General features: G+C 34.7%; 1 long non-coding RNA gene and 2 pseudogenes across 3 annotated transcripts in view; 2 read left to right on the top strand and 1 right to left on the bottom strand.

Annotated features, from left to right (window-relative positions):
- The first annotated feature begins 5,412 nt into the window (after nucleotides 1–5,412).
- On the top strand, nucleotides 5,413–5,822 carry LOC101710469 (protein max pseudogene; annotated as a pseudogene).
- A 3,209-nt stretch (nucleotides 5,823–9,031) lies between these two features.
- Nucleotides 9,032–26,492, bottom strand: part of LOC101710237 (uncharacterized) — a 96,339-nt gene continuing 78,878 nt past the window's right edge. For 2 of the 3 annotated variants that reach the window (XR_015440920.1, XR_015440918.1), the window contains 2 exons: nucleotides 17,428–17,524; nucleotides 9,032–13,694 (listed from right to left, as the gene is read on the bottom strand). This is a non-coding gene — a long non-coding RNA (uncharacterized LOC101710237). Of the gene's footprint in view, nucleotides 13,695–17,318; nucleotides 17,525–26,492 lie in introns of all 3 variants that reach the window. The other variant, XR_015440919.1, reaches the window with a different exon arrangement.
- On the top strand, nucleotides 17,980–19,767 carry LOC101709877 (G protein-coupled receptor associated sorting protein 3-like; annotated as a pseudogene).

Raw genomic sequence — 26,492 nt, 5'->3', positions numbered from 1 at the left:
AAGGTAGGATCTTGGGACAGACACAAAGACCAAGAAAGACATATGCATAGAAACTGTCTCTAAAAAATAGACATTTCGTAGGGAAGCCTTAATACTAGTGATAATACTATCAACCATAAGAAATTTATAAGCGTCAACAAAGAAAACAAAATAAAATAAAAAATAAAAAATAACAAGATGCAAAACCAAAATGCAATCCTAGACCTCCAGCCCACCTATGACCAGTCTAGGAGACAATAAGCAGAAGTTACCCACCTGAATTTTCTGAGAAGATAGAAGCAGAGGTAAGAAAATGGATGCATGAGGTTATAGAGAAAATAATCTCTCAGGTTAAAAAAAATGATAAAATGAAAGACATGTTCAATGAATCTAAAATAGACTTGGAAAAAAAATAGAAGAACTTAGGAAAATAATGGAAACTATGAATGCCTAAAATAAGAAAGAAATGGAATTCATAAACAGATTCAAACATATTCAGGTGATTAAAAAATCCATTGAAAGTATACGCAATAGATTGAATGAAGATGAGGACAGAATTTCTGAACTATAAGACAGGAATGCAGTTGGAAATGAAAAGAAAGATTCTTAAAAATGGCAAGGGGCCATGAAAACTCAATCCAACAATTGTAAGATGAAAGCAAAGAAAAAAAATATAATTGATTCAGGTCAATGAGAAAGTTGGAGATAGTGCAAATACCATACAAAGCTCGTTAAGAGAAGTAATAGGGCTGGGGGTTAGCTCAGTCAGTGATTCTGCAGCTTGCCTCACAAATGCAAGGTCCAAGTTTAATCACCAGTAGGAAAGGAAAAAAAAAAAAGAAGTAATGGTAGAGAACTTCCAAAACATAGAAAAAGAATTTAACACACAAATAAGTGAGGCATATGGAATTTCAATGAGCCATGGCTGAAATAAATCTACACCATAAACATAAGGCATATACAAAATCCCAGAAATTCTACACAAGAACAGATTATTAAAAGCTGGTGGAGAAAAGAAATAAATTACTTATGAAGGAAAGCGCATCAGAATCACAGCAAACTTCTCAACACAAACCCTTAATCAAGAGGAGCTTGGAGTGAAATATTTTGGGTTTTGAAAGAAAACAACTTCCAACTCAGATTGATGTGCCCTGCAGAACTATCATTCATATCAAGTGGAGAAATAAGATACTTCCATGACAAAGAACAACTGAAGAAATTCATAGCCACTAAACCAGCTGTACAAAATGCCCTCAAGATTATTTTAGGAAGAGATCAGGAAGACCACCACTCTAAGAACAGCAACAGAAAGAAGCTAGAAGACAGGACAAGCAGTTAAACAGAAAGGAATGACAGGGAACCAACATCAGGAAAATAATATAGAAAAGATAAGTCAATACATTTCAGTTATAACTGAATTTCAATGTAAATGTTCTCAACTCACCAATCGAAACAGAATGGATCAAGAAACAAGATCCAACAATTTGCTGCATACAGGAAACACATTTAACTCAAAAAGAAATTCATAGGCTGAACGTCAAAGGATGGAAAACAATACTTCATGAGAGGAGAAGCCAGAAAAAATTAGGGATAACTATACTAGTTTCAGACAAAGTGGATTTTATGCCCACACTGTTTAAGAGAGACAAAGAAGCTCACTACATACTTTTAAAGGGAAAAATTCAAGAGGAAAATATAACAATCATAAATACATATGCAACAAATATCAGTGCACCCAACTATGTAAAACAAATATTAACAGGCACAAAAAAATCTAATATGCACTAATACAATTGTAATGGGGGAACTCAATACCCCACTGTCACAATTAGACTCTATTAAACAAAAAAATCAACAAAAGAAATATCAGAACTGAACCAAAGTTGTGAACAAATGGAAGTAGTGGATGTCTACAGAGCAGTCCACCCCACCATATCAGAATAGCACATGGGACATCATCCAAAATAGATCACATGCTAGACTGTGCAACATGCTTAAGTAAATGCAAAGGGGTTGAAACTATCCCATGCATATTATCTGATCATACTGCAATGAAATTGGAAATTAACAGCAAAAGAAACCACAAAAACTGCATAAACTATGGAAATTAAATAACACCCTCCCGAACAACCAAGGAGTCACAGATGAAATTAAAGAAGAAACTAAACAGTATATATAATTAAATGATAACACCAGTACAACCTAAAAAATATAGGATGCAATGAAAGCAATCCTAGTAGGAAAATTAATAGCAGTAAATTCTCACATCAGAAAAGCAGAACCAACTCAAATAAACAACCTAATGTTGAACCTCAAGCATCTAGAAAAAAGAACAAGTCAAGCCCAAAGCTCATACAAGGGAGGAAATTATAAAGATCAGAGTAGAAATTAATGCAATTGAGACTAAGAAAACAATACAAAGAATGAATCAAAGATTTGGTTCTTTGAAAGATTAAATAAAATTGATAAACCATTAGCCAATGTTATCCAAAAAAAAAGTAAAGACTCAAATTCATGCAATTAAGAATGAAAAGGGTAAAATCACAATGAACCCTGTAGAAATCCAAAATGTCATCAATACCTACTTCAAGAACCTGTACTCTAATAAGATGGAAAACACAGAATAAATAGACAGGTTCCTAGATACATATGAATTATAAAACCAGAATCAAGAAGATATAAAATTTCTAAATAACCCAGGATCAGTCAATGAAATATAAAATGTAATTAAATAATTACCAACAAAGAAAAACCCAAGTCCTGACAGTTTCACTGCTGAATTCTACAAAAAAGTTAGAGAAAATCTAATGCCACTACTCTTTAAACTCTTCAGTGAAATTGTAAGGGAAACAATACTCCCAAAATCATTCCTAGAAGTAAATAATAACTCTGATAACAAAGTCAGAGAAAGTTCCAACCAAAAAAGAGAACTACAGCCCAATCTCCCTAATGAACATAGATGCAAAAATCCTCAATAAGATACTGGCAAACAGAATGCAGCAAGTCATCAAAAAGATTATGCACCATGAACAAGTAGGATTCATCCTAGGGGTACAGGAATGGTTCAACATACACAAATCAATAAATGTAATACACCATATCAACAGAGCCAAAGACTAAAAACTCACATGATCATCTCAATAGATTATCAAAAGTATTTGACAGGGCAGGGGATTTAGTTTAGTGGTGCTGCCACCTGCCTCGAAAGTGCAAGGTCCTGAGTTTGATCCCTGTAGCAAAAAAAAAAAAAAAAAAAAATTGACAAGGTCCAATGCCCATTCATGATAAATACCCTACAGAAAATTGGAATAGATGATCTTTATCTTAATCTGAAAAAAGTCATCTATGAAAAACCAACAGCCAATATCATACTAAGTGGTAAAAAACTGAAAGCTTTTTTTTCAAAAATCAGGAACAAAACAAGGATGACCACTATCACCACTTTTATTCAATATAATTTGGAAATATTAGCCAGAGTAATTAGACATGAGAAAGACATAAAAGGAATAAAGATAGGAAGGGAAGAAGTTAAATTACCATTATTTACAGATGACATGATACTTTACATAGAATACCCCCAAAATTCCATCAAAAGACTTCTAGATTTAATAACCAAACTCAGTAGCATAGCTGAATACAAAATGAACACTCAAAAATCAATAGCATTCCTGTACATAAATAACAAACTCACTGAGAGAAATTAGTGAGATAATACCTTTCACAATAGCATAAAAAAAAAGAAATACACAGGAATCAATATCACAAAGGAAGTAAAAGATCTTTACATTGAAAATCACTGTATTCAGTAAAAGGAGATTGAAGAGGATATCAGAAAGTGGAAAGACATCCCTTGGTTATGGGTAGGAAGAACCAACATAGTGAAAATGGCAGTATTCTCAAAATTGTTATACAGATTTAAGGCAATCCTAATCAAAATATCATTAACATATCTCACAGAACTAGGGAAATCATTATTAAAATTCATTTGGAATCTGAAGAGACCTAGACTAGCAAAAACAGTTCTGGGCAACAAAGGCAAGACAGGAAGCATCACAATCCCTGACTTGAAAGATACTATAGAGCTTCTGTGATAAGAATAGCATGGTATTGCCTCTCAGCCTATTGGCTAAGATCAAGCGTAGAACACCGTGGTACTAGGAAAAAGCAGACCTAAAGATCAATGGAACAGACTAGAAGATATAGAAAGAACTCCAAACACACTCAGACACCTTATCTTTGAAAGAGGGGCCAAACACATTCACTGGAGTAAACATAGGCTTTTTAATAAATGGTGCTAGAAAAAATGGCTTTCTACATGCAGAAGACTAAAACTAGACCCATGTCTCTCATCATGCATTAAACTAAAATCAAAACAGATCAGAGATCTAAATATTAAAATGGAAACAATAAACCTGCTGAAAGAGAGAATAGGTAGAATGCTTGAGGACATAGGAGTAGGCAGAGACTTCATGAACAAAATCCAGACTGCATGGGCAATACTATAAAGAGTCAACAACTAGGACCTCATCTTATTAAAAAGCTTTTGCACAGCAAAAGAAATCACCAACAGAGTGAAAAGACAACCTACAGACTAGGAGAAAATTTTAGCCAGCAATTCTTCAAAGGGCTAATATCTAGAACATATAAAGAATTGAAAAAATTCAGCCCACTCTAATTTAAAGACCCAATCCTGGGCCGGGGATTTAGCTCAGTGGTTTCGCCACCTGCTACGCAAGCACAAGGACCTGAGTTCAATACTTGGTAGCAAAAAAATAAAAAAAAATAAAGACCCAATCCAAAAATGGGCATCTGAAATGAAGACACACTTCTCAGATGAAGAAGTAGAAACAACAAATATAAGAAAAAATGTTCAACATCACTGGTCATCTATGAAATGCAATTAAAATAACACTGAGATTCCATCTCACTCCAGAAAGAATGGCTGCTATCAAGAAATCAACCAACAAATGCTGGTGGTACTGTGGGGAAAAAGAAACGCTTCTCCACCATTGTTGGGAGTGTAGACTGGTGCAACCACTGTGGAAATCAGTATGAGGATTCCTCAGAAAACGAGAATTAGAGCTTCCATTTGATTCAACTATTTCCCTTGTGGGGTATCTTCCCCAAAGAATTAAAAGCATTATACTACAGTGATATATGCATACCCATGTTTACAGCAGCACAGTTTGAAATAGCTAAATCTTGGAAACAGCTCAAATGCCCAACAACTGATGAATGGAAAAAAGATGTGATATTTTTAATGGAGTACTATTCAGCCATAAAGAAAGATAAACCTGGGTGTGAATAAGAGAGCTTGTGAGCGAGTGACCAAGTGCATGGGGGCATTTGGCTTGTTGTCAGTGACTTCCCCCTCCCTGGCAGCCCTGTCCCTCCATGCCAAAGCTGCAGTGGCTGCTTCCTGGGCCATAAGAAATGAGCAATAACAATGACATAGAGGTGGAGAGCCACACCGACAAACGGGCTCATCATGATGCACAGAAAGGAAAACATAGGGAGCACATCAAAGACAGCTTTCACAGTGTTCAGGACTCAGTCTCATCACTCTAAGGAAAGAAGGCATCCCGGACCCAAATCCTAGACAAAGCCACAGAATATATCCAGTACATGCGAAGGAAAAAACCAAGACATGGATGACCTCTTGCAGCAGAACGTTCTTCTGGAGCAGAAAGTCAGTGCAATGGAGAAAGGGATGTCGGCAACAGCCTCTACACCAACGCAAAGGGCAGCAGCATCTCTGCCTTCCATGGGGGCTCAGACTCCAGCTAGGAGTGGAGCCCAAAGAGCCCCAGAGCAGGAAGAAACTCCGGATGGAGGCCAGCTAAGCTGTGTGAGGCAGGCCAGCAATAAAAACTGTCTCTTCTCCCTCTCTCAATTCCTTGGAACCCTCTGAATCTTATAAGAGATTCTTTCTTTTTTTCAATTTTTATTTTTATGTAGGCGCTCTTGGACAACAGCTCTTGTTCTCCTTTTCACTATTTTTTAAAGGTATTCCCTTCAGGGATTTCTTGCCCTCACCAGGAATTTTAAAGCCAAAACACCCCAACTTGGCAGCTTTTTCTGTGGAGGAAAGACAGCCAAGCACTCAGCGCCCTGCCCGCCCACCAGCTCCTCCAGCCCCCCAGGCACTGCCTGGAGGACCCTGCCCTGTGGCCTCTCCTGATCCATCTCTCCTTGACAGACCATGAATCTGTGAACTGCTTTACTTTGAAAGATGACTGGTTTGGAATCAGAATTACTCCTTTTCCTTTGTAAGGATTTTTGTCTAAAAAGCTATTTATCGCTCCTGTTGAGAGACCAGGTCCTGGAAGAAGTGTGAGGTATAAAGCAAAGTAGGGATAGGTTTGGAGAGTCCGTGGCATGTTTCACTCCTGCTGTCTCAGCCACTGTTTAAGCCTGTGGAGCCAGCCTTGCAGAGGGCACATGACACTCAGTGTGGACAGAGCCGTAGCCACCACGGAGTGTAGGGGGTGGCTACTAGGGGCTGGGAGTAGGGGGGCATTGGGAGGGGTGGGGTATTTGTATTGAGGGCTAGTGATGATGTTTTGTTCTTTTTTTTTTTTTTTTTTGGTACCTTGGATCGACGTTGGGTCCTTGCGCTTGCGAGGCAGGCTCCGGAACCACTGAGCTAAATCTCTGGCCCTAGTGATGATGCTTTGATATTTATTTCCTGCTACTGCAATTTGAATCTGAGTGAGTATCCCTGTTTCTGATGATGTCAGAATAGCGAAGTGACAGATTCATAAAGTAATGACACAATCTTCCTTTTCTTTTCGTGTGTATTTCTAAAAAATACAGTCAACTGATTTTGTAATGTAAACACCAAGAGCAATTTAGCTGGTAATAAACCCACACCCCAATGAGGCACCTCCCCCACCCCCACCCCACTTTCTTTCCTCCTGTCCTGGACCCTATCTTCATTGTGTGATCCAGCCCTGGTTAAGGCTTCCCCCTTTACTGTAAAACGGTAAATAAAAACTTATTTTATCCTTTAAAAAAAGGAAAGATAGGGGCCAGGGATTTAGCTCAGTGGTTCCGCCGCTTTCCTTGTAAGCGCAAGGTCCCAAGTTCGATCCCCGGCACCAGAAAGAAAAGAAAAGAAAGATAAACCGGAGACATTTCTTCTAGGTAAATGGATCCACTATGAAATACTGCTCTTAAGTGAAACACATCGAACACATATGTGTAAATATCATATTGTCTTTCTGGGGTGAGAAACTGAAAGTGTAAATAAGGACCAAAAAGAATAATAGATATAGTGAAATAGGAAGAAATTGTTCAAATTATACTGAGTGTGAGATATTTTGTTAATAATTGAAATGTTTTATGCAAAAATGATATGGTATTATTAGGAAGTGAGCTGAGAGATAGATTAGCAATTGAAAATATATTCTTTTAAGATCATGATACACAGTATATTTACCATTGTTATTCTCTAATAAATTTGTTTTGAAAAATTATTTTTTTGTAGAACAGCTTTTATATTTTCTTTCTTAATATCTATTAGTATTACATTAAAAATTTAAAAAAACCCAAAACGAATATCACTATGATTGTTATTGTTGTTTTAAAAGCTACAATACTAGTATTCTGTTAGAAATTATCTCATTTGCTTGTGTATTATGATGGAAAAGAAGAAATAATATATTCCACAGGAAATAGACCTACTAAAAGTATCATCCTAGTTAAAGTCAGAAACCTATCAATGAACAAAATTCAGGTTATGCTTCCCCAAAACTCTTAATCTAACGTAACAGTGTTTCTTAAATGTCCAATAAAAGGCCTTCATTTCATTATTAAATCAATTTATAATTTGTGGTTTGATTTGTATTCTGTAAGTTTAACAGACAATAGGATTGGTATTATAGACTTCTTAAGGATTTCTTCTACAATTGTTAGTAAATCTGAACTTCTACATTTAGGTACAGAGATGTTTCACAACATTCATATTTAAAAACCTGTCTCATAAATAATGCTTTTCACATAAAAGTGTGCGCTTTTGTCTTTCCACCAGTTTATTGCCATGCATTGCAAAAGATATATTCCTCAGAGGTTTTTAGGGGCAGATAGTAACATTGTTCTCCTGACTCTCCTAGTTCAATTCATGGTCTCCTTGCATAAATACTAACAAACTATAAAAATTCTATACTATGTTTTAACATAGCAAGCAATTACATGGATTTTCTATTAAACATTTTTCATATTTTTACAGTTAGCTTATTGTTCCTTTTTCCTTTATCTAGTAATAATGACAATAATAGCATCTTGTTCATAATGAATGCTGTTCATAGCTTGTGCATGGCAATTTTCTGGGTTTTGTATGTATTAACTTCCTTTTACAATTGTATGAGGAAAGTCTTGCTCACCTTTATTTTAGAAAAACTGTGACTCAGAAAATTAGTAACTTGTATGAAATCACATAATGGATGGGAAATGAGGACAAAGTGCAAATTAAAATAGACAAATCCTAAATCCTACAGTCTATCTATTGTAAAGCACAGCCTCCATGGAACAAGTCTTGCAGATATTAAAACAAATTGTTTTTAATAAATCAAACTCATATATTGGAATCTCAAAGAATTACATTGGGATCTCATATAAAAGCTTTAATTTAAATTTTTGCATTACAATTTAGAGATCTATATATTAATCAACATTCTAAATATAACACTTTTATAAGTTTGGATTATTTTCTTATTTGGCTTTCTATTTGTTTGTGGAAAGATTATTATGTACTGTTTCACTGAGAAATATGGTTATATTTTTCAATTTAAAATGGATTTTCCCCTTTTTCAAGTTTAAAGTATACTAGAAAGATAGTCTTAAATAGGATTTTTTGAGGTGAACCTGTAAGCTTCTGTAACTTTCCACAGAAAGCCATCAGATTAACATGTGATATCTTCACCTATTGACTTGGATTACAAATCTGAAAAGTTTATAACCTCTCCAAAATTCTATAACCATTCTGAGGTTCAGACTAAAATTTAGAGAACAGAGTCACCCCTTTTATACAATAAAATGTAGTATACTCAGTTAAATTTTAATTTCAGATAAACAGCGAAAATTTGTATTCATTCTTAAATGACTAAAGTTCAATTATTTATTTTTATTAGCACATATTTGTAGGACATGCTGTTTGCAATCATCTTGGGGAGTAGGTAATGCATATGATACAGCTTGATTCTTTTTTTAATCCCATTCCCAGTCCTACCTGCCTCCCTCCTTCCTCCTCTAAATCCTTTTCCCCATTTTTGTTCTTATTGATATTACTAATCATATTTCATGTTTATGAGATATAATGTTACGTTCATTTAGTTCCTTAATTAGGTTCCTGTACATGGCATATATTTTTTCTACTTATTTCCCCTTCCCTTCCCCCTCATCTCACCCATGTTCTCTTAGACTCTTTCTCACTTGTAAAAGATCTATCCACTTGTTTCTTTCTATCCCTCCTTGATTACATTTTATTTAAAATCTTTAAATTTTAAAATTTTAGCATGTATCAATATACAGGGTATACAAGTTCCCTCTATACCCTACTTCAAGCTTCCAAAACTGCTTTGTAAAAATTTCTCATTATTTAATAATCTATCTTCACATGACTAACTGGGTAGATCCAGGATGAGTCTATGTGTCACATTCCAACTCAGAAAGACAACACATTTTATTGAAATTAGTTGTTAATATCTGTTTAAATATTATTGTGACCACCTATGATCGGAGGCTAGGGTAGATTCTATTCTTACTTGTATCCCCAGATCTCTCTAGTCTATGATCTACAACAAATGAGAAATAAAACAAAACATGGTGGAATTGAGTCTTAAAAATTTCTTAAGTTGGGCTAGGTATGTAGCTTAGTGGTAAAATGCTTGTCTAGCATATCTGAACCCATGTACTGGGTCAACTGTCAGCACACACTGTGGGAGATTTATCCAGAGGTATGTATGAGAATGATATGTAAACATAAGGGAATTTTGGGGCCACAAATACAAAACCTCCTGGAATGCATGATTTGAGATTGAGAGATTGCCACTACAGGGCCACAAAGCAAGTCCAAGTAGGATCAAAACACATTTCCTTAAGGAGTATATGCTCTGGCCCTTGTCCTCCTCATACTCTGATTTATTATTTAGATTAGCCATAAGGTCAGTCATGCAGACAGCCCTGACCTTCCTCTGTACTTCCTTTGTCCTCTACATAAATTCCTGCATAAACATCCTTCTTTTGTCCTTTATTCTTGGTTCCTAGTTCTACCAATAAAAAGCTGTCTAAGCTTCAGTTCAGGGCTGTTTTTTCCTGTGACTCTCACACTGAGGGTTCTCAGTCAAGGCAGTCCCTCCGGGCCCTCTTGGAGGTAAAGCATTACAAGGACTCTGAGTAATCTCATCATTTGCATTGTGCCACAGTCACGAACTGTGACAACACACACATATGTGTGTGTGTCCGTGCACTAAGCTATTTAGAAGAGCTGGTGCTCATAAGATCTTTGTCACTTTAGTTTTATTTCCTCCAAATAAAAATGAGTACTAATTTATCATCCTTATCAGGATGCCAAGCAAACTGAATTTTGTGCTTCTCTTTATTATCTTCTATGCCAAAAGGTTGATAGAATTTCCTTCTTGAAGGTGAACAAAGCTTCATTCAGCTATTTCTCTAGTGAACTCTCAGAATCCGAGCACCCACTGTAATTTTAGTATATAATTTCTGTGACTCAGATAAACGCCATTAAAATGGGTGTCGTATCTTGTGATCTAAGTGTCGAGTTCATACATGCTGATATACTATATACAAGTACAGCATACAGTTATAAGAGTGGCCTGTTAGTGAAAGACTGATTAAAAAAGGTATATCATTTTAGTTTGATGCCTAGCTAAAGATGACATGTAAGGAAAAGAGACAACATGAATGATGAAGCTATAAATTTGTTTTAAAATCACTTTATAAAGTAATTTAATTTTCACTAAAATAAAACATTTTCATTCTTAATCTTTACAAAATAGTTTCATTTTCTTAAAAAGTAAACCAATATAAAATGGTAAAATGTTTTTCTGTCATGACATAGCATTCTGAAAGTATTTTATCCAATTTTATGACATAGGGATCTTATCAATGCTCTTTGCATATGATATTGAACTTCACTTAAAGTTACTCTTAGGCTTACATAGAAGTTCTTGGGGACAGAATTTCAGAAAACCAGTTTGTGAAAAATAATCTGTCAAACTCTAAAGAGTCAAGGGTTAAAATGCAACATGAAACAAAAAATAAAATCAAAGAAATTATATGCTGTACATACCACATGTAAATTTTTTACAGATTGTTTTTCTAAACTGTACCTCATGTCATAACTAATCTATGAAACATATAAATATTTTCTAATTTTTAAATTAAAGATAAACATGCCTTTAAAGGTAGCTTATAAGTAAACAAATTGTACAAAGATTATCACTACATATTGATAAAATAGCTAAAATCAACAACATCTCTGTCAAATTACTACCTGGTTGTCTGATTTAGATAGCTTACTATTAACTCTGTTGTTTCCAGTGGACAATTTAAAATATTATGCTAGAACTTCAATACTACCTTAACAAAATTTTAGGCATCTGAGAATCTCAGATAAAGAATATCTAACTTACCTGAAAAAGTATTCAAAACCACAGAAAGAAGATACAACATTTTTCAGAAAACAACGTAAGAATCATTTTTTGAATCTGAGATTAAAGTAAAGCAAATGATCTGGTTATAAAAATTAATTTAATGCTTTTATCAAAAATAAAAGACATAAACTTTTCTGATTTTATAAATATAGCACTTTTATTTAAAGGCATCAAGATTGAATCATTGACCACATAGTCTTTACTGTAAGTGGATATGATTATGAATTATTCTCTACTATTTAATCTAAATTTCTTTTGAAGTTGTTATTCTTTATAATTTTTATTAATATAGTCTCAGGAGGGCCAGGGATTTAGCTCAGTGGTTCTGCCGCCTGCTGTGCAAGAGCAAGGACCGGAGTTCAATCCCCGGTACCAAAAAAAAAAATATATAGTCTCAGTAATTCTATTACTGTCTACATAGGATTACCATTTACTTTAAATTTTTTATTTCTCTCTTTTGTGGTACTGGGTAATAAACTTAGGGTCTCCCACCTGTTAGAAAAGTGCTCTTCTACTCCCCAAGCCTTAAATTTGATTTTTAAAACAGTTTTCTTGTTAGTTAGAGCCTTGGAAAGTGTCAGAGAATCAATAGAAGTTAGAATAGGATGACTTCGAAGAGAAAGGTGAGAAGAAACAGAAGAACAAAGGGTTGTGATTTTTTCTGGGCTACAATTTTTACAATTTAACCTCCAAGTCTTTTATTTTGTCCTTACAACTATTTCTTATTGTGTGTTTGTGTGTATATACATGTATACATACACACATACTTAGTGTATGCATATGTAGGTATATATCAGTTCATTCTGTACATATGTGATATATAAATGCTGCATATATATATACACTGATGTATATATACATATATATTTCTACTTTCAATGCTCCATTAACATTCCCCAAAAATACAAGTTTAGCAAGAGTTTTTTAAATTCCTGACACATTAAACATATTCAAAAATATATATTTTTGTATGTATATTACTGTCTATTCTCATTTACCTAATTAACATTATATTTTTCTACACTTGATGAAAAGTGTTTCATTTTATGTCATATAGAAGTTCATAACATGAATATTTAATATTTTATATACCTCTTATTGAGGTACCTACATCATTCCTATTATTATAATATTATTATTATTATTGCTTGAAAGCTGTTAACTGTAACTTTCAGTAAAAACTAAGTCTCTTGGTTTACAGAGTACAGTTTACAAACAATGTTTGTTTACTTTTCAAAGCACTGTGTAATCATATCCATATTGATTCCATTTACTGATAAGGAAGCAAGGCCCAGAAAAATGAAATAATTTTTTCAAGATCTTCATGGTGATATTTGGGAATCCAGTATTTGTTTGAAGGTCAATCTCATTCAAGAAACTATATCTTAACCAAAACATTTTATTATGTATGCCTAACTTAAAGAATTAGATTGTGGTGCTAATTATTTTCCTGTTTTCACAAAGCAAATGTTTTTTCCAAATTAGTAATATAGACTGTCACTAGTCTAGTTTAAGACAATTAAATGATAAATAAATAAACTCACAAGATTGCTATTGGATGAAGAATACTCAAGTTTATCAGCTTAAGGTCACAAGTTTGAATTTTTGCAAGCCTAATAGTGATAGAAAATCATTATCCTCGTACACATTTGCCCCTTTATTTTTTAATTACAAAGCAAAAAGATAACATTTTCCTTTCTACAAGAAAAACTTCAGTTACAAAAATTTTTAAATATATGAATAGATAATTAAAATGATGGTCAGATCTTTTCCTCTCAACATCAAAAAATGTACAGAGGGAAAAAAATGTGTTTATGTTTAGCAAATATCCCACATTTCAACAACAGATAAAAATTCAGAATGTGTCTTTATGCAGTGGGGTATGAGTTAATGCTCATGATCATAAATCTTTTAGAACAAAAAAAGTAGGGGAAAATTAAGTGTTACACAGGAAGAGATTGTTACAAATATAAATATCTTCAGTGAAAACTTTGCCCATCATCAGGAATTCCTTCAGTGTTTCGTGAGCCGTACTTTCATCTGTAAAATAAAACAGTAATCAATCAAAATCTACCTTTTATGGAGGCCCTAAAGAGCAGCTAGATATTTACCCTCATCTTCATAGAGTAAATTTGGCTGTAAATTTCTCCATCTATTTTTGTCAGATATTATTTATCATTCAAATGTAAAGTATTTAAAATATTATCAAAATGAAACATTTGCATTTAATAGTTTCAAAATGGCCCTAAAATAGCACTCAAGTCTTTCCTGTAGAGAAATTTTATTTCTTTCCTAAATCACTTTGATTTTCAAAGGGATATCAAAAGTATTAAAAAAAATTAATCTATATTTAAGAATGTTTCATTCACTTAAAATGGACTCTTTTAAAGTGGTTTTTCTTATGTATTCTGTTGACCGGAGTCAAACCAAGGAGAATATATGTGCCATATAATTAAACAAATAACTTGTGTAACAAATAAATATGTTACACACCTATAGGAAATAGAAAAATAGAACAAGTAAAATAAATATGTATGTAAGACCGAGGGCCTTACCAAACGCTCCGAGGAGCTGACTGCAGCGAAGAACACCCGGGAAGGAACACACCGGACAAGTTGGAAAGTAAAACAGACCTTTATTAGTCTGGCCAGATGGCACTCCCAAAGCAAAATAGCTTAAAGAGGCAACTGGCTCAGAGTCCGAGGCTGTTCTTATAGGGGGTTGAGGGGGAAGTTAACATATAGAATTAAAGAAAAGGGACAAAGGTTAGTGGTCGACTGTCACGTATTGATGGTCAGCAGACATTTGCAGATTGTTCTAAAAATTGTGGTGCCCAGAACATCAGTTCCGGGCAAACAAGGAGTTGAGTAGTTTACTTTGGGACTTTAGGTCTGTTACAGATTTTTATCTAGTGTCCCAAAACTAACAAGCATCTTTATCCATTAACTCACATTTAATCACAGTGGGGCTGGAGAAAAGGAACAAAGGTTATGCAGTCCCATATGTAGATAGGCCACAGTACAGAACTGTAAATAACTTGTAAATATAAGATGAAACTCATTAGAATTCAGGACAAACACAACTAAAAGAAAAATGAGAAATCATTTTTTATACCCACGAGTTTGGCAAATTTAAACTGTCTGACAATAACAAGATTAGTCCTTTATAGAGAACACTAGAAACTCTCATTCCTTGCCAGTGGAAAAGAACCATACCACAGCCACTTTGGGAAATCATTTACACTGCTTAGTAAAATTTAATAAGATTCAAACCTTGAGCCAGCAAATCCGTATCACGTGGAAACCTAGAGAAATCCTTGCCCTTGTTAGTCAAAGATGTGTACAAGGATAAGTACAACGTCAGTGCTTTTAAAAACAAGAAACTGAAAAAACTGTAATGTATGTTAAAAGAATGCAAAAGTGAGAAGTTAAATATCCATGAATAGAATACTCCTGCGGCAGTAAAAATGAATGTACTACCTTTTACACAACAATAAATTGCATCTAAAAAATCTACTGAGTCATCAAATAAATATGAGAGGAATGTCATAGTCAAGATATTATTTATTGAAATTCCAAACATACAAAAATAAAATCATATATTTTACTAAAGCACAGGTATTTTCTTATAAGGAAAGCAACAGAAAGAAAATTCATAATTCAAATTAGCAATTATTCTTTGATCAAAAGATATGAGGTACGATTGTAAACAGACTTTTCCAAGGCTGTAAGGAAACCATTAGCTATTTCTTATGAATTTCAATGCTAAAAATGCATAATAATGAATGAATAGATACATAAACAACTGAAAAAAATGAAACAAAAGATGCCATGCTGTTACTTATAAATCTTGTGACTTCAATGAAGTCACACCAATAAAGTCACTACTTACAATTATTTGTTAATGAAAAGAGATTATGTGGGCTCATCCCTTAGTTTCTTATAGTTCCAGTCATTTTGATTTCATATTTCTTGGACATGATATTACTTTGTTAAATGTGAATAATGTACCTACAAATGGATTAGAAGTAGAGGCTTAATCTTTCATAATTTTCTTTATCTATTAAGCCTTTAGCTAATATTTTCTCTGTAAAATAAATCTCTATTGAAGCACATCAAATTCACTCCATGCCTCTAAACAAATAACTGTTACAATTATTGACTTATGTATGAGCCAATATAATACTATTCTTACAGATAATAAATATTGTGAATATTGCTATAAACAGGGAAGATTTTTAAAAGTATTATGTTATAACAAAATTTTAAGAGTGATGAAATCATCAACATCACAATTAGATTTCTCCCAGAAAATAATCTGACTTTATTCTACCCTTATTTAAAGTTTGTACTGCTTTGCAAAAACTTATTCAGTTTCTTGCTGAAGAGATTTACTGCCAATTTAAATTTTTCAATGAAAATTGTATGACCACAATTTAGAGGTGCATTCAGTTTAATTTAAAATGAAAATCAGAACACATACACACATGCATATATGTATATATATATACATATATATGTGTTCTGATATATATCAGCTATATAAATATATATATACCTATATACATATGTGTTCTGATATATATATCAGCCATATATATATATATATATATATATATATATATATGGTAGCAATATTTTAGATAGATCTTGAACAGTTTCTTTTTAACTATCCCTCCTAATAAAATCTTTTGAAACTAAACTTAAAGATATTCAATTTTGAATCCATACATGACACATGATTCTTGTGCATAGCAGAAAACAATGTGTTATAATAAGCAAACAGTTATGTAAGCATTGCTCAAATGTTTCCTCTGCCTTTGAAAGAAAAATAGTTTCATTTGATAAACAGTACAAGGAAAAGGAAGCAAAGGCTGAATGCCTAAAACTTAAATGTTTCTGTGCTTACTGCAGAACGAAACAGGGCCAAAAAATTCTGTCAATCTCGTTAGCTTGTGACTCCTTTTCCATATTCCACTAGGGGTTTTAGTTGACATCAGTGCTGAGGCTGCCATTGGGCTGCAACCAAGGAAATACGGATGAGTCATGGCCAAATGGAGCACTGAAATTGCTCCTTGGAATGCCACATCTGATAATATTCATAGGGATCTCAGCCAAGCCAATTTCTTTTTCTTTTTCTTTTTTTCTTTTTTTTTTGGTACCGGGGATTGAACTTGGGACCTTGAGCTTGCAAGGTAGGCGCCGGAACCACTGAGCTAAATCCCTGGCCCAGCCAAGCCAATTTCTTATGTGAAATTCATGTGGTTTTTCTTTTTTCACTGTTTCTATTGTCAAATAAAATGGGATGGTTTAATTTACAATTTAGAGTGCCACAAACCTCTTGATCAAGATCTAAAAACAAAGTCATTATTAACTATCTAAAAGACATAATCAACTCCTATGTTACACTAAAAATACACTCTTAAAATACTTGTGGTAACAAAAAAACTGCTTTTTTTTCTTTATCTCTGCTTAAATATATATGCATCAACCAGTGATAAAGCACATAGTATTGTAAATTTATTCCCTTAGTCTTGATGTTTATACTCCTTGAAAATAGATTATAGGACATAGATTAAATAGAAATAGATATAAAATATAACACATATGTTATTAGAAAGTGGTAAGAAGGATCTTTCTATAGTAGAGTATGATTGAGATTTACAATTTTACAGAGTTGGAGCCCATTCCCGCAGTATCCCTCCGCCCCTCTTCCAGACACCCTTGGGGCAAGGCGAGCAGTTCTTGCTGCAGTGCATTCTGCCCAGCCAGACCGGGTTTGGTGCAGAGGCGTGGGAGCTGGATGCTCTTTTGCAATTCTGGTCTCGCAGAAAGCAGAAGGCGGAAAGCGGTGGGAGTCCGAGTGCTGAGCTGCCAGAGGAAAGGAGAGAACAGAATCAGTCCCTCCAGAAAATTTCCTGGCGTGGCCTATGGTTATCCCCGGAGCCTTCAGAGTTCCTGGAGTTAATTTACATTGTTCCTGACCATCACAAAGGTGGTGACTTTTCTCCAACCTCAGGATTCTTTTTGGTTGGAAAGATAGCATCTCCTGAGAACCCCTGCTTTGTGAGCATTGACAGTAAATGGGGTTCCTACAAAGATCTTCGGGTAGCTGTTCACTTGCAAGTTAATTAAGAAACAGAACGAAAGCTGTTCATTTGGATTCAAGGTCTATGTCCATTAGTAACTGTGCTGGCCTTGGATTGGTAGAAGATCATTACCTTCAACAGGTCTGCACTCAGAAATCATCATCTTCCTGCAGCCTGAGTGTGCCTCTACTGGTGCCATATCATTGACAAAGCTTGTGTTTGGACAGGGGACTGTGTGACTGCTAAACTGACAAGTGACTCTTTAACTCCTACTACCAAGTTCATCTCTAACCCAGTAAAAAAAATATAAAGACACTGATCAGATTGGACAAGACTATGTAACTGAGCTTTAACAATGACTGGAACAAAGAGTAAGGCCAAAACTGAGAAAAGGGCAAAAGTACCAGCTAAAACTGGAGCAGAGAAGGAGGTTACAAGGGTAGTCAAAGCAGTAGCCAAGACCTGGTCCAAAACAAAAGCCAAAGCAGGGCATAAAGCAGATGTAGTGACAGAGATGAAGGTAGTGTCTAAGAACAGGGTTGCTACTGAGATGAAGAAATGGTGCCATCAGAACCTAAGGCTCCAGTGAAAGTCATAGCAGATGTCAGTTGCAAAGCCGAGAATGAGGTTACCCGCTCCATGTGCAAAGATAAGGCTGGTATTAAGACTTGGTTCTGGGCTGGGGAAGAGGCCAATATTAGTTGCTGGTTCTGGAAGGGAGAAGAGGCTGGTAATCATTCCAGTACCAAAGACAAAAGTAAAGCTGATACTGGTGCCCAGGTCTGTGCTGAGAAGTTGGAGTCTGTGGCTGTGGCCAGCTGTAAGTCTGTATCAGGGGTTGATGAGGAGGAGGAAGAAAATGTTATAAGGAACTGGTTTTGGGAAGATGGCACTAATTTTGACCCTGAGCCCAAACTTGTACAGGACAGTTAGACTTCAGCCTGTGGATACAATTAATCAAAAACACAGACCCAAGGACTGGTTTGAGGTTACTGTATGGCCCAAAGCCCCTGCAGTAACACCAGCAGTGTTAGGATTTAGAACCCAGGTCCCATCTGAAACAAAGCCCTCTTCACATATTGTTGTTTCCTCAACTGAAGAAAGTACTCATTCTTCTGTAGCAGCAGCTTGCCCTTCTAGGAACACTTGCTGAAGCTCACAGTCTATTCCTGAGTCCCTATTTGGTTCTGATCCTTGCATCAAGACCATAGATGAAATTAGGCAACAAATTAAGATCAGGGAGGTCAATGGGATTAAGCCATTTGCTTGCTCTTGCAAAATGGAATGCTACTTGGATTCTGAGGAATTTGAAAAACTTGTTAGCATACTGAAGTCAACCACTGATCCTCTCATACATAAAATAGTACCAATTGCATTCGATGGATAATGTTCATCCATTTGCCCAAGAATTCATTAATGAAGTGGGTGTAGTGATACTTATTGAAAGCTTACTTACTTTTCCTTCCCCTGAAAGGAGGAAAAAGACTGTAATTACTCTGAATCCTCTTTCTGGGGATGAAAGACAATGCAAGATTGAATTACATATGTTAAGCATATGTGTAAGTCAACTGTGTCTTTCCCCTTAAACTCACCTGGACAGCAGACTGCACTAAAGATACTTGGGCAACTGACTACTGAATCTGTCCATCACTATATCGTTCCTAGTTACTTTTCAGGGCTTTTCCATTTGCTGTTTCAGGGGAATCGTAAAACCAGACATTTTGTTTTGAAAGTACTTTTGAATGTGTCTGAAAATCCAACTGCAGCCAGAGACCTGATCAATATGAAGGCATTGGCAGTAATAAAACTCATTTTTAACCAGAAAGAGGCAAAACCCAACCTTGTTAGTGCTGTGGCCATATTTATTAATATAAAGGAGCATATAAGAAAGGGCTCGATTGTAGTCATTGATCACTTGAGCTATAATACACTTATGGCCATTTTCCATGAAATTAAAGAAATTATTGAAACAATGTAAAATCACTCAGAAAGGAAAGAGAACACTGAATCATCTCCAGATTCTGAAACGCTTTACATTTACAAAGATCCTTGCATAATTTTCATTATAGTGCACACATTATACATTACATCTTCAACAGTGTTACCTGTGAGGCTGTATCTGAGCTAGAACATTTTTTTGTGTGCATCAAATGAATGCTAACATCTGAAAATATTTTTTGACTTTTATGTTGTCTAGATTGGCATATTTAAAATTTTACTTAGAGTAAGCCATTTCATTATAAATAAGCTTAGCTTCATCGTTAGTATCTGCTTAGATTCCTTTGTAGCTTCAAATGGCAAAAAAGAAAATGTTAGGGCCAGAGATTTAGCTCAGTGGTGGTGCGCCTGCCTCGCAAGCTCAAGGTCCTGAGTTCAATCCCCGGTACCAAGAGAAGAAAAAAAAAGGAAAATGTTGAATTTGTAATTGACATACAGAAATAAGGTATGAACACATAAATAATAGTACCTATAGGTGTATATGTGGTATGTGTATGTGTACCCTATCAATACATTTAGGAGGCTTAGGTTATCATAAGGGATTTCTATTTTTCTCCTGTTCCAGATACATCAGAGCTCATTCAAAACAGAAATAACTGAATCTTAGACAAAATGTGATGCTTGTTTACTTTTAAAATTTTTGTTAGTACACTTACAACTCATAAATTGTTAGGCAGTTTCATTGTGTCAAAGTTATTTTACAAAGAAAAGGGTGGTCTGCATGGGGAGAAGACATTTATCGAGAGCTCTTCATGAAATATTGTGTTGGCAAGGTGTTTTGCAAATTTTTTCCTCTTACAGTGATTGTGAACGAAATATGAATGTTCTTTTATTAGAACTCAGTATTCTGGGCATCCTTCAAGGAGAGTTACAATGGTTAAATACCTTTTTCTAGACCCTCATAACAAGCAGTTCACATAGCTGTCACCTCTCAACACTACCTTATGGTCCTTCAATTTTTTAGGTATTGGCATTCAAAGCTTAAAGAACATTTGTTTTCGGGTTTTTTTGGTACTGAGGATCAAACTCAGGTCCTTGAGCTTGCAAGGCAGGTGGCAGAACCACTATGCTAAATCCCTGGCCCTAGCATTTGTTTTTAATGGTTTAATTTTGTGGCAGATAAGTCTCTGTGAGGTGTTAAATTCTCAACTTCCTCCAAATGCAATTGTCCATTAGACATTTGGCTATAGTGGACTGGAGATCAGGAGAAAAGTCTGAGATGGATGTACATATTTTGCCTGGCAGTATCTGGGTAATACTAGGTATCAAAAACTTTGTTGAACAGGGGCTGGGGATTTAGCTCAGTAGTTTCACTGCCTGCTGCACAAGCACAAGGACCCAAGTTCGATGGAGCTGTGAATCATATAAGGAAGTAAAATAGTGTATGTCCTACCTTTTTCTATCCATCTGTTCCTTGTGTTTTAAAGACCTCGAATTGTTCTAAACATTGTTTCATACCTTGCATTTAAAAGATAGTTGCTTTCTTTCTCTTGCAAAAATCATACTTTACTTTTTTATAATTTATTCTGTGTGTCACATGAATGAAAGTCCAAAGAACTCAATCCTTTACTAGCAGGCAAGCCCAGTTTGCATTTGTACTAGCTAAAACAGAGCAAACTTAACTGGAGAAATTTGAACCCATAACTGAAGTTCCACCAATATAGAACAAGAAATCAAGGGGAGAGGTTACTGTCTCAAACTACAAGATAATGATTCCTGGAAGTCTTTATTGCCCAAAAAACATTTCAGGAATTTGGTTGAGGTTATGAGATCCAAAGGAATTACAACGCCTGGTCTGAGCTGTGGAGAAAGTCTTTATGTGTGAAACCATCAAGTACATGCTTTGAGATTTTCATTTAAGAAATCAAAACAAGATCACACTATAAATATTTGTAACTTGTCCCCTCACTGATTGTATACTGTGAACATCTTTCTATGTCAATAAATAATGGTTCTGTAAAATTAAAAAAAAATAATTTTACAGAGTTGAAAAAAGAATATTTCTAAAAATGTACTAATTACAAATTATTAATATATATAGATAGTATATTTACATTCTCTGTGACATAATTTAGACATTTATACTAGTTGCATACTAGTGGTGATACTTTTATATACTTATAGTATATAATGTATCTATAATATTTATAATACTAAATGTATAATATTACATACATGAATATTTAATTTTCAAAATAATTGTGGGAATGAACACTGTAATTCACATTTTGTATGAGAAAACTGTTATAGCTAAAGTCCCATAGCTAGCAAATCACAGAGCTGAGTCATGGTTTCTGTTTGCAGATTATGTTTTTCCATTTGCCAGCTATTCAAATACAAAAAGCATTCATTCAGCCTAATCATATACAATATCTCAAACTCCAATAATAAATAAAAGTAAGTAATTTTTTCTGAAAATATAAATGTGTGGAATTATCTCATACATATAATACAATAAGAATATACCTGGGCTTTGGTGTAGTTCAGTGGTAGAGCTACCTTATGATCACACAATCCCACTTCTGAATACATAGTGTGTGCTTAGCATGCATAGGGCTCTAGGTTTATCCTCCAGGACAAAAAAATAAAAAGGGAAGATAAAAATAAGTAATAGACTAGCTGTTTCTAACCTCTTTTCTGACCGCCTTATGGATAGAAGAAAGAAACTGTAATTGGAAAAGCTTTATTTATTCTTAAAAGAATTAAAGGCAGCATACTATATTTATCATGCATAATCATATTTACAGAAGCATGACTCACAATAGCTAAGCTGTGTAAGTGGTCCAGTTGGCCATTAACAGAAGAATGGATAGAGAAAATATAGTATATGTAAACAATGGAGTATTATGCAGCTATAAATAATTATATAATTTGCAGGTAAATAGAACTAGAGAGAATTATGTTAAGCAAAATAATTCAACTCAGAAAATTAAATATCAGGTTTTTTCTCTTGTATAAGCAATCTAAAAATAAATTTTAAATAAATAGAAGATGACAGGATACTAGGAAGTAGACTTTTAGAGACGGGGCAGGATGGATGGAGAAAAAAAGAGAAGAGTAATGGGGATGAAAATAATGAACACAAATTATGTACCAAAACACCAAATGAATTTGATTATTCTGTATCACTCTTATGTACCAATAAAAAATTAAAAGAGAGCTATCTGCCTTATGTTCTCACAATCCCACTTCTGAATATATAGTCAAATAATTGAAAGTATGACCACTAAGCATTTGAATATTATTCAACCTTCAAAGGAAGGGAATCCTGTCATGTGCCATATAATGAACTTTGGGGCATTATATTTAGTGAAATAAGCCAGTTATTGGCCAAAACTGTATGATTCCACTTATATGAGATACTTCGGGTAGTTTAATTCACAGAATCAGGAATCAGAATGGTGATTAACAGGGACTAGGAAGAGGGAGGGAGTCAAGGAGTATTGTGGTTTAACAGATATGCATTTTCACATTTTCAAGTTGAAAAATTTTTTAAATTTCTCAACAACACAAATATATGTAACACTGTTGAATTATAGGCTTAAAAATTATCAAGATAGTAAAACACTGTCTCTATATCTTTCTCACCCAAATATGTCACTTTGGCATGAGCAGAATTGGGAACTGAAGACATCTGAGATCAAACAATTTAAAAATATTGCTTGGAAGTATTTCTCTCATCTGATTAAGAAAGGAATTTCTCATAAATTAGTATTTATATAAATAATTTCTCCCAGGCAAGGTTTATGGCTATGAGGAAAGCAGAAGTTCTGCACAAAAAACAAAACTGCATAACCCTGATAGACCATGCTAAGATAAAGCTTGTCTTTCTTTAGTTTCCATCATGAACTTATTGTCCTACAGTTTTCTTCCCTTACATTCTCCAAGCATTTATGCTTGTGTTCTCTTTGTTACATTTCCACAATGTTAATTTTTTTGTTCAAAATGACAAGTAAGGTCTCAGGCCTATCTGCTTCGTTAGGTCTTACCATCTTCCCTAAGATTAAGTAAAGTCTGCAAAATTAAGAAGATGCAAAATTTAGCATCAAATGCAATTTACATTCATCTTCTCCCATTCGTCTTTTTTTTTAGTCTAATTTGCAGAGCTCTAAGCAAAAACAAAACAGGATTAATACAAAAATAAATAAATAAATAAATAACTACTTATGTATAGACTTGAATATTTATAGAAGAGTTTAAATTTAACTTTATTAAAATTGTATTACTTTGCCATTTCCTTTCAAAGTACAAAATTTTTAATCTGATTTATCATTAATAAAATTTGATGAGGTTGCACGCTTACTGTCCTGAACACTGGACATTCCCTCTTATTCAGCCACTTCTATTACTGCAGTAGTGGGTTTTCCATTAAGATTACTAAAGTATGAATGTCTCTAGTTTCTCATTCTTTATGGCTGAGTAGTACACCATTTCATAAAAAAAAATCCACATCTTTTTTTATCCAGTCTCCAGTTGATGGGTAATTGGGCTGTTTCCAAGCTTTAGCTCTTACAAACTATGCCGCTATAAACATGGGTGTGCATATATCACTGTGGTATGAGCCTTTAAATTCCTTGGCGAAGATACCCAGCAGAGGAATAGCTGGGTCAAATGGGACCTCAAATCCTAGTTTTCTGAGATATCTCCATATTGATTTCCACAGTGGTTGCACCATTCTGCACTCCCAGCAACAATGGTGAAGGGTTCCGACCCTCATATGTAAATATTAAATAGTTTCTATGATATGAGAAACTAAAAGTGTAAATAAGAATCAAAATGTATAATAGATAATGTGAAATAGGAAGAAAAGGTCTAAAGGGGTAGGGGAAGTAGGAAGGGTAAGGGAAGGAAAGAAGGGAAAGGAAAAAATATGAGAAAAGGAAAACATGGAAACAAAGTCTCTGTAAATAGGGACGGATGGAGGTGCTGAAGGAAGGGCAGGGGAATGGGGAAAAAATAAAAAGCAAGATACATCATATAAGGGTACAAGTTCCCGATGATGAATGTAACTGTATTGTATGCCTAAAAATGTACCAATAAATTTAATGGAAAAAAAAGAAACAAAAACCAAAAGTAACAAACAAGCAAACAAACAAACAAAAAGATTACTAAACTAGATCAGAGATCCTACATAATTGAATAGAGGAAGAGTTGTGTCAGAGATACTCAGAGAAAAATCCCTGGAAATATAGATATGATGAAGTGGGTGTGGTACTTACACATTGAATATAAAAAATTAATCTGAAAGACTATATATGTAGATAAAACCAAATACCTGGTGGAAATGGGAAGCTACAAAGATTATGGCTTGTCCATGGTGCTCCTGCCCCTGTTCCTCTGGGGAGAAGCCAGAGGGGCTGGATTAGCATTCCAGAAGATAGACTCCTGTGACAGACTCTTCATACATTGGCCCCTTCTCCCCATCAACAATGCCCCCAACTCTGAGGAACACTGCATCCCTGTGTCATACTCTCCAGTGCTCACTTTGGGCAAGGGAAGCCCTCCCCAACCCAGGGAGTGAGAGGATAAATTCTCTGATAAAAGGTGTTCTTCAAGTATGCCAGCAGGAACCCCATGCTGATTATATCCCTGGAAAAATTGAGGGAAAGTTGATCCACTGTGAGCTCCTCCCAAATGTTTCCAAAAAGACTGGGAAAGTCTAAGTTAGCAGGAAATCCTGAGCAGCAACTATCATCATGGAGCATTGGGAGAGGGTGAAAGAGTAGCAGGTGTCAGAAAAATTATTTCATATCCTCCTTCTTTCAAATTTATTGAAGTGTTTGGATTACAGGACAGAGACAAAAGAATGTCACATCTAACCATGTGCAAAACAGAGCCTGCATTAAGTAGGCAGGTTTAAAGAAATTGACACCCTCATCGCACTCAGAGTGGGAATTGGAGTGGCTCCCTGCAAACATACTACCACTAAGGCAAGAAGGGAAAGCTGTGGACACTCAGGCCATATGCCATATCAGGCAAGTGGGAAATTAGATGTAACCTGGCTTATTAGATTGTTTTATCTGGATTCTATCCAGATTTTTTTCTCTGTTACTTTTCTTGCATTTTTTTTTGGTTTATGTTTTGTTTGCTTTTGCTCTGATGTAGTTATTTTTTATTTTCTCTCTCTTCTCTTCTCCCCATTCCTTTCCTTCAATTTTAGTTTCTATAAAAATACTATTTTCTTAGTTTTTATGTGTTTCTCCAACTTTTGAAATTGTTCTTTTTAAGATTTTTTCATATATTCTGCTTTTTTGCAGTCTTTCCTATCATGTCTGGTATTAACTTTCTGTCCTCTATATTCTATTGTTCTCTTCCTTACATTACCTAGCCCCTGGAATTCCTTTACCTCTTCTCTGCCTTACAGATATACAACTATATCTATGGTACTGACAACATTGTAACTTTCCTCAGGGCTAAATTATACCTCTGTCTTCCTACATACCACCACAAATATTCTTCCTAAAACTCTCAAAACTCACTCTCTACCTATAAAAAACCTCCAGCAAAGTCTGACCCCTTTTCTAATTTTTCACTACTATTATTTTTCCCATCTACTTCTCCTGCTGCTTATAATCCTCTTTCAATTATCTTTCCATCTCTTCCATTCTTTCTCCTTCCACAATACAGAACAACTGTCAATAAGAGTATAACATAGGAAGTAAAGGGTATTGTAAAAGGGCAAAAGTATAAATGTAAGCTTTAGCACACATAAGTGATATATGATCAGATCTGTTGATGCTGTTATAATCAGT

This window comes from Heterocephalus glaber, unplaced genomic scaffold, assembly GCF_053883595.1.
Source record: "Heterocephalus glaber isolate CG9 unplaced genomic scaffold, H.glaber_assembly_v1.0 deba00001504, whole genome shotgun sequence".
NCBI lineage: Eukaryota > Metazoa > Chordata > Mammalia > Rodentia > Bathyergidae > Heterocephalus > Heterocephalus glaber.
Note: the sequence above shows the minus strand (reverse complement) of the source record. Positions and strands in the feature narration are given on the sequence as shown.